Raw genomic sequence first — 10,272 nt, 5'->3', positions numbered from 1 at the left:
TGGGAAGTTAGGGGGTAAAATGAAGAGACACAATTATAGGCATGGGATGAGAAAATAGAATATCGTGTATGGGGAATTACAGAGAAATCACTATTACTTAAACATAAAGTTTGTGAAAAGAGTAAAATAATAGAAAATTGGAAAGACAGATTATGAAGGGCTTTACAAGTTAAAAATATATATATATATATATATATATATATATATATATCTGAAACAAGAAATAAAAAGCATCCATAAGAGTTTGTTGAAGAAGTTGGGTGAAGGTGACTCTCCTGGTCAAATATCCTTTAGAAAGATCATTTTGACAGCTAAATTGAAGGTGTACCAGAGTGGGAAGATACCTAAGGCAAGGAGAACAACCAGCAGGCTGTTGTGCTAATTGAGGTATGAGATAATGAGAACCTACACTAGGGTTGTGGCAGTGTCAAAGAGAAGGGTTATATACAAAAGATGTTGTGAAGATAAAATCAATAGGAACTGGAAATAAATTGTATGTGGGGGTTGGGAGAATGTGAGGAGTTGAGGATGACACTGCATTTTTTTGTGAGTCTGGGTTCTGGGAGAATGTGGTGCCTTCAATAGTAATGAGGAAGTCAAAAAGAAATATCTTAAAAATCAATCCTTGAGTGTCTTAAATATTGTATTGTCTCAAGCTTTGGTTTCTTCAAGAACTATTTTGGTCAGATCCATCTGCTCTTTATGACTACTTCTTCTTAAAGATTCTTATTATTAAAAAAAAGATCCTTATTATTTCCTCATATGGTACATTAGGTTAAGAAGTGACAGCTAATAATAATGATTTTGGTGCAAGTTTGAACAAATAGAGAGCTGAATAAATGAAGACAGTGAAAGGAAGCACAAAGAGAGCATATAAACAATAAGTTGTTATTGTATCTGTACCTATGGGTCTTTTAAAGTTTTAATAGTTGTAAATTTATTTAATTTTTGTTATTGTTTAAAGTTAATTTTACAATAAATGATTCCTTTTTTAATGGGACTTATAGGGCACCACAGAGACCAGAAGAATTAGCAGCAGTTGCCATTTAATGACTACTTCCCAGCTTATAGCCTCCAGATCCTCTGAGTCCCAGGATAAAAGATAGCATTGGTCTTCTCAAAGGCCAGCAGTTCACCATTAACACAGACTGTGAGACATTATTTCTTTAAATGGCTTGGTTTTTGCAATCCAAGGAGAATTGTGGGAAAAGTAAAACTTTAGAAAAAAGCAATTAATTGGTGAAAGGGGATCACTTTGTAAAATCTCCAATATTTCTTCTGTGTTTTACTCATTCTCAAAAGAAAAATCTCCTTCAAAAACTTTCCTTCCTGTTATGAGTCAGTCTAAGAAACAAGAGCCTAGTGTCACCTCAAAAAAAATTGAAATATGTCTTAAACTATGTTAGGAGGAAAAGATGGATTAAAGAAAAGAAGTAAGATCACTATGCATGAATGGTATAATGACAATTGGCACAAAAGAATGGAGAGCTGCCAAAGAGAATGACTGTGGGGTTAGCAAGGATGGAACTAAAATGGCTAAGAGGAAGTTGATCTCAAGATACAGAAGGAGACAGTAGCAAAAAATGTTACTGCCTCAACAAATTCAAGTCAACTGACTATATCCTTGTATAATGAAAAAAATGGCAGCTGTCAACTGATCAGTCAATAAACATTTGTTAATACTTACTATATGCCATAAACTATGTAAAGATTTGGGATATAAAAAAGGGGAAAGATATGATCTCAAGGAACTCACAGTTTAATCCAAGAAACAACATATAGACAACTATCTACAAATAAGCTATATACCATATCAATTAGGCACTAAAATTAATGAGGACTGAGAAAGGCTCCCTGTAGAAAGTGGAATTTTGGCTGGGACTTTAAAGGAAACCAGGGAAGTCAAAAAGTAGAGATGAGAAGGGAGCGAGGCATGAAGAATGCCAGTGAAAAATGCCTGGAGTTGGAGAGTGGAGGGGGGAATGGGAGTTGGAAAAAGCAGCAAGGAAGTCAGTGCTACTGAGTTTCAGCCTATGTGGGGGATGGAAGATGTAAAAAAGATTGGAAATGTAATGAGGACCAGGATATGAAGGGCTTTCTATGCCAAACAGACCTTTTATATTTGATCTAGAAGATCATGACTGTCATTGGAGTTTATTAGGCAGGGGTGTAACAGTCAGTCCTGGGATTTAGGAAGATTATTATGATATCTGAATAAAGAATAGATTGGAATATGGTGAGACCTATAGCAAGGATACCAACTAGTAGGTTATTGCAGTAGTCTACTCATTAGTGAGGAGTTCTCATAGAAGGTGGTAGCAGTGACAGAGGAGAAAAGGGAGAATATCCATGAGATGTTACAAAGATATAAAAAAAAAAACTTGGCACTATAATTGGATATGGGAGAAAAGTGAAACTGAATGAGGAGTTGAGGATGACATCTAAGTTTTGAACCTAGGAGTCTGGGAAGCTGATAGTGCTGTCAACAGTAATAGGAAAATTAGGAAGCTCAGAGAGTTTGGCAGTAAAGATAATAGATTCCATTTTAGACATATTGAGTTTAAGATGGGATATCTGAGGTAAGCTGGAGTGTTTTTTTTGGAAAGAATAAAGAGAACAACAGAGATAGCACATGATTGGAGAAAGGAACATACCCAATTTTCAAGAAATTGAAAGTCTGACAATTGTACAGCACTAAGCATGACTTTTATTCTTGGCAAAATTCTAGAAAGTATTTTTAGAGATTTTAATGAACATCTAGAAAAAGAAACTATGATCAGAGTCATCATGATTTCATCAAGAACTGGGCATGTTGGTCTAAACCTTTTTCTGGACAGGTTTAGCAGATTGCCAAATCTGGAGAAGACTATACAATGTTCTTATTTTTGTCAAAGTACTTGATAAAGACATCTCATGTTATTCTTGGGAAGATGGAAGGGGGCAATCATGATCAGTGTATTCTGAACAGGCAGTATGTCTAGATTCAAAGATTAATCATTAATGCTTCAATGTGAGTTTATAAGGGAATGTCCCAAGGAGTGCTCCAGAGATTTGTGCTTGTCTCTAAGTTGTTAGCCTTTTTAATAAATGAAAATATCCTTATAAAATTTGAAGAGGAGAGTTGAATATCATCTTCCTTGGGACCAGGGTCCAGGGTCCAGGGTCCCAAATCAGAGTCCAGATTTGAATAATATGTTATATTATTTAATTATATTATTAAATTATAATATTATATTATGTTATATCATGTTATCATGTTATATTGTGTTATGTTACATTGCCTTATATTATTTAATGTTACTATACAATATATTGTATTATTATATAATATGAGATATTAATTGTAACCACACATATACATAAAATAAACACATATGTATATACATGTATTTCCACACATGTACATGTCTATAATTGCTGGTCATAAAACAGACACGTGTGTATATGCGTGTATCTCCATATACTGTGTACACATATATATGTACATATATATATATACACACATATAATTTCCAGTCAACAGTAATAATAGGTAATTTTATATATTGCTTTAAACATATGAAAAACACTTTCATTTGATCCTTATAAAACTTGACAGATTCTATTAAGATAAAATTTAATAAGAATAAATGGAAAATGTTATATTAGGGCTTAACAAGTCAACTTCACAAATATAAGAAGGGGAAATCCATCTGTACAAAATTTCAATTGGAAAAGATTTTGAAGTTTTAGTGGCCTTTGAAGTCAGTATGAGTCAAAAATTAATTGGTACATCTGCCAAAAGCTAATACTAGTATGCAGATTGTCACTTTTTCTGGAATTCTTATCATGAGAGTTATCTGGAACACTAAGGGATTGAGTGGCTTGCCTAAGGTTACCCCACCAATTGGTGTCAGAGGTGAGATTTGACTCTAGGACTTTCTGACTCTGAAGGAAGATCTCTATTCACTGTGAAACTACCACTCATGTAGGAAGGACAGAGAAGGAAATTTAATTTCACAAGGAAAAACCTTTTTGACAGTCAAATATATGCAAATGTGAATTGAGCTGACTTGGGAAGTAGTGGGCTTCCCAAACTGGATGGCTTCAGTAAAGATGCAATGGCTATTTGTCAAATTTGAGAAGGGATTTTTTTACTTAAGTGCTGGAACGAATGACTTCTTAGTTTCTTTTCAAATAGGAAATGAAGTGAAGTGATACGAAAATAGTCCAGAGTATGAACGCCAGACCAGAAAGTCAGGTTGAGCCAGATCACAATAATGGGGACCTTGAGTAGTCATGTGACACCAAGGAAGTAGGATTGGAGAAAAGGATTAGGATTAGAATAAAATATGATGTTTATATAGAACTTTACTTTTTGTATTCATTTACTCTTCATAGCAACTCTGTCAGATTCTATAATACTTGTGGTTCCCCTTACCAGGGAACTTCTGGGTAAAAGGAAGGCCTCAATCAATGCAGATTAGTACCCTTTCTTCAATTATATTGAGTGATCATTGGACTAAATAAATTGACAGATTGTCCAGAGTCATAAAGCCCATATACACCAGACTAAAGACTTGAACCCATATCTCCTGGGTTCCAAAGCCAGTTCTTTATTTCTTAAGCCTACCTGTCTTTTTCTATCATGATTGTCTGTTTTTTATAGATGAAGAAATTGAGTCAGGTGAAATAACTTGATAATCACTTCAGAATTAGGAACAGAGGTGATATTCAAACTTAGAAATCCACTGGTTCTAGGTTAAGTAATCTTCCCCCAGTACATGATACTTACACCTCCATAGGATTATAGAATTTTAAAACTTAGATACTTTTGAGAGATGGTATGGGATAGAGAATAGTGTGATTTGGTCAAAGAGACTATAATTTGAATCCTTAGGCACTTACTAGCTTTGTGATTGTGACAAAGTCACTTAATATCTTAGCCTCAGTTCCTATACTTAATCAACCTCAGAGGATTGTTGTAAGGGTTAAAAATCTAATTTCTCAAAAAAAACCAAAACCCAAAAAGCTAATTTCTGCAGTGACTCATAAACCTTAAAGCATAATAAAAATGTGAGCTCTTTTTATCATTCCATCACACATTCTCATTTTGAGGAAACTGACTTCCAGAGCAGTTGAGGAGCTTGTCACATACATAATAAATGGCAGAAGTAGGATTTGACCCAGTTCTTCTTCCTTGGTACCAGGAAGAGTCTTACCAAAGGAGAATAACAACCAAGAGAGGAGGGGAGAAAACTGGTCCTGCCAAAAGACCTCTTCCCTAGAGCTGACCTTAAGTAGAATCTTTCATTTGCAGACATCTCTTTACCATCCCTCAAATAAGCCAGGCATCTAGCATGGAGGAGCAAGTGCCCACTAGCAATGAGCTTATCACTGGATGGATAGATAAATTGGCTTTTTCCTATATTCTCAAGTTTCTTTTGCTGAGCTGTCAATCAAAACAAGTTTGTAAAGTCTAGCAAGATGGAGATACATAATTATTATTTCTGCATATCTCAGCATGCAAGAAAGAAATGCATTTCCAACCCAAGCATCTTTGTCAGACAATTGTGGAGGAACGAGCAGAGCTGTAGAGTTTTCTCAGATTCTCTGTGGTATATGCAAAATAAACTAAAGTTATCAGCAGGTTTTGGAATCAGGCTATCATTTGCCACCTAATTCCAGAGGCTGCAGCCATGATGAACAAGTCTGTTTTGTTAATGCCAATTGAAAGCATCAGAGCAATAAGGTAGGATCTGGATGCCCTGATGATGATAAGCACCGTGGAAGTTAATGGCCGTTGAAGCAACTACAATCACCCAAGGGCCTTTGCTGCAGTCCCCAACCAGGAAACTGTGGCTCAAGGACCTTATTACTGGCAAATGAGGTTGAATCTCAAATCTTCCCACATTAAGTTACTGGGATTCTAAGGTACTAATTATTGGGATGTTTTATATAATACATGTTTCTTTAAAATTCATCTCAAAATAAACAAATTCATTCACTTGGATAGAGTTGCTATTTAAGAAAATCCTTGAATTAGAAAATATACTATAATAGCCCTGATCAGGGCAGTTAAGTGATGCAGTGGATAGAGCACCAGCCCTAAAGTCAGGAGGACCTGAGTTCAAAACCTCAGACACTTACCACTTCCTAGCTGTGTGACCCTGGGCAAGTCACTTAACCCCAATTGTCTCAGCATAAAAAAAAATTAAAATAGCATTGATCTCTAGAAAAGATGTTTATCTAATTCACTTCTCCTTTGCCTAAAAGGACATACTTAATGGCTAGATTGTCTGAATTTGTCATTTAGCTTTGTGATCCTGGGCAAATTACTTAGCTCTGTTTTCTCATCTGAAAAATGAGAAGGGTGGGACTAAATAGCTTCTAAAGTCTCCTCTACTTCTAGATCTATAATTTCATACCTGCATGGTAATGGACTATTCACATAATGTTCTTGGGTTTTCATTTCATCGTCTGTAAAATGATAAGGGAATCTTGAATCAGTGCAGATTGACAGCTCCACTTGTGAATGATACTTAGGTGAATGAATCTCTAGTTATTGAATAAATTAGGTGATGTCCTTATAAGCCTCAAAAGTAATAGAAAAGCCAAAATAGATATCCTCAATAACTGAAGCTGGTGGTAGAGACCACCAGAGCCAATATCACCTATAACTGTATTGGTGAGAAGACAACAGAATATCGACCTGATAGTCAATAAATCTCAGACTTCAAAGTTCTAGTGTAGCTGAGCAAGGGAGAGACCCATTAATTTGTTTTGTGACTAAGCAAAAGAAATTAGTGGAGATTCTTTCAGGGCAGAAAAGAATTCCCTTGACCACAATGTATTCCTTGGATACATGCCCATTCTACTTGATATATAATAACTTATGTTTCAAGTTTAACTACATTGTCCCTAGAAAACTTGAATATATTCAAAAGAAAAAATGTATCCCTAGATTGAAGATAAGTTTTTTTTGTATCAACTTTAAACTTGATCCCATACTCTTCTACTCAATATTTCCAAATTTTCATGAATATCTTTCCTTCATATTCACAGACTAGAAACTGACTACCTCACTTCAAGGAAACTGAAACAACACTATTAACATGGATAGCAATTTCAATAACCAATGTTTAATGGGGGTGACCAGTAGCATCCTATTATAAGCCTCAAATGTCCTTTGATATCTTGATTGTACCCTGATTGAAGGTGAACCCATCAGCTTCCTCCAAACTAAACATCCTAACTGATTTATAGTAACAATAACTATACCACCTGGTGTAGAAAAAAACAGTGTTGTCTTTGACTCCAGTGTTTCCTTAAATCCTCACATCCATTCAGTTTCAAAGTATACTATTTGTTTTTATCAACCACCTTAAACTTGATCCCATACTCCTCTGCTCTTTAAGGTCTGGGGAAGATATTTTTCCTAGCAAAGTGTTGTTTGTTACTAAATGATCTGTATGATGCCTTGGGCTATAAAACATAGTAAATTTTAGAAATGAAAATGTATTGAGAAACAACACTGGAACATAAGGACATCATTGGAAGAAAAATAGCAGCTCAGTCTCATTTTTTTACATTTAACTGTCTAGTATACCTGTGGAAAGATTTGGACAGTATGATTAAAGATTACTGTGCCAACTCTAAGCAAAAGAAAATAATTTAAATCAAAATCAAGACTTTAAACTTTTATTTTTCTTAGAAAAAATCTTGATTTCCCATAATTACAACTTATTTTAAAAAATATTAGAGTGTATCTTATTAAGAATTGAAAGGGATATGGATTTGTTATTTTATCAAGGCAGGGAAATCTCAATGTGGAAAATTCCCTTCACTAATTCAGATCACCTATTTGACTTGTCTGCATTTGATAATTATATGGGAATTGCCAAAGTCTCTTAAAGGTTAAATGATTTGGACAGGACAAAAACAGCAATAAGTGTCACCTGAACTTAAAGCTTTCTGACTCTAAGGTTAGCCCTCTATCCATTATCTGTGGATAGTAATCATACTTCATAAACATCATTGATTCATCAATTGAAACATCATTCATTCAGCAAATACTTACCAAGTAGCTACTAAGTACAAGACATCTTTGGGGACAAAGTTCTCACTGAGATTACAATCTATTTAAAGTCATAAATTGGGTTCTCTCATAACTGTAATAAGTTATATTATATTATATATAATATTATTAGACATAATATTATATATTATATATTTAACTGTGAGACATCAGAATAAAGAAAAATTGCTTTCTGCTAGAAATGTCAGATAAAACTTTATGAAGAAGGGAGCATTTGATCTGAGCTCTGAAGAAGGGATTGGAATAAAAAGACTTGGGGAAGAGGATATTCCAAAGAGATGAACTAGCATGAAGGAAAGCAGAGGGTATGTTTAGAAAATGATACTTAGTTGAGTTTGTATTGGAACCCAAGGTATTTGAAAATGAGTAATATTGCAAAGATAGGTTACAACCAAATTATGGAAAACTTTGAGGGTCATTATAAGTAATCATAATCATAAACATACCAATGTCTAGCATTTATGTAGCACTTTAAAGTTTTCAAAATGCCTTACAAACATCTCATTTTATCCTTACAGCACCTAAGAAGGATGGATGCTATCATTATTCCTATTTTATAGACAAGGAAACTGAGGAACAGAGAAGTTAAGCTACCTACTCTAGGGTCACACAGTTAGTATGGTTTTGACTTTTTTTCAATGGTCAAGAAGGCATTAAAGATTGATCAAGAGTAATATTATGGGCTATAGGATGAATAGGAGCTAAGAAAAACCAGTATCAAAAAAACCAGACATAATAATATTGCAATAGTTTAGACAAGAATTAATGGTAGTATAAGAAAGATAAGGAGTGGATAAATATGAAATATGGCATAGGAAAGAAGTAGAATAGCATACTCTGACATTGAATGCCTGTGGGGATTTAGGGAAACACTGGAGTCAAAGACAATGCTGGTTTTTCTACACCATTGGTATGGTTGTTTTTGATGTAACTCAGAAATCAGGTTAGGAAGTTTAGTTTGGAAGCTGAGTCAAGAGGTTGGAAGCTGATCCATTCACCTTTAATCAGGGTACAATCAAGATACCAAAGGACATCCAGATAGGGTAATATATCTATCAAACAGTTCAATATATGGGTCTAAAGCTAAAAAGGGAGGTCAATGTTGTGAAAAATTCATTTAGGGACATAACCTCAGGCAACCATTCCTATCCCCTTGAAGAATTTGAAAATGACTCTTAAAGACATGGGAGTAAATGAAGTCACCAAGAAGGCGAGCAAGGAGAGAAGAAAAGAAGGATCTTGACAGAATCTTAGGTAGTGGCAGAATTTAGAAGACAGGAGAAAAACAGAAGCTTATAAAGTAGATAGAATAATAGTCAAAGGTAAAATCAGAAGAGTGCAGTGTCATGGAAGCCAAAGGAATTTACAATGGAGCATGCAGACTAAGCTAGAGAACACTGTTCCACTCTCTTCTTTGTTTTATCACAAATAATAGTCCCAAAATATATTCCTCTACATCTTTTTGAGGATAGCTGAGTGTTTTGTCTTATAATTTGTCAATTGAATCTTGTGTTGGTTTAACATAATAATTCTTTGATTATTAATAGTCATAATCTCAAAAGTCTCAGAATTGTGTGCATATCCCTTATTATACTCTCCCTGCTTCCCTCACAGTTAATTCCATCCCCAAACTTCCAAGTATTTCATAAGTAGAATTTGTCTCAAATGATAAAAGCATATGTTATTAAAACTATACCAGCAGTTCCTTCATTCAGTATGTTAATTTTAAGTATTACTATACTCCATCAGAAACATAGCTTAACAGTAAATTATTTTAGAGATATTCAATTTTCAAAGTTTTTCCAGTGCCCCAAAATTTATAGAGTAATTAGGTTCTTTGTCTTTCAAAGGTTTCTTATCCAGAATCAACTTGCTGGGTTTTTTAGGGTTTTTCTTTTAATCATTAAAAAGCAATGATAAATGCCTCTGTCCTCTTAGAATAGTTTTTCAGAAACCCAGAGTCTTAGATTCAGTGACAATGGATTTGGATTCAAAACCCAGCTCTGCCACTTACTATTTTTGTCGGTTTTAGGGACTCACTTCTCACTCTGGTCATCAGCTATAGAATGAGGGGTCTGTACTAAGCAAGTTTTAAGGTCTATTACATCTTTAGATCTATGATCCTATGCTTTCTAAATAGTGAGGTAGAAGGGCTTTGAGGGCCCGATATAGCAAACACAGATAGATGTTGTTAT

Source organism: Sarcophilus harrisii, chromosome 3 (assembly GCF_902635505.1).
Source record: "Sarcophilus harrisii chromosome 3, mSarHar1.11, whole genome shotgun sequence".
NCBI lineage: Eukaryota > Metazoa > Chordata > Mammalia > Dasyuromorphia > Dasyuridae > Sarcophilus > Sarcophilus harrisii.
The sequence above is the reverse complement of the archived record's forward strand: the minus strand, read 5'-3'. Positions refer to the sequence as shown.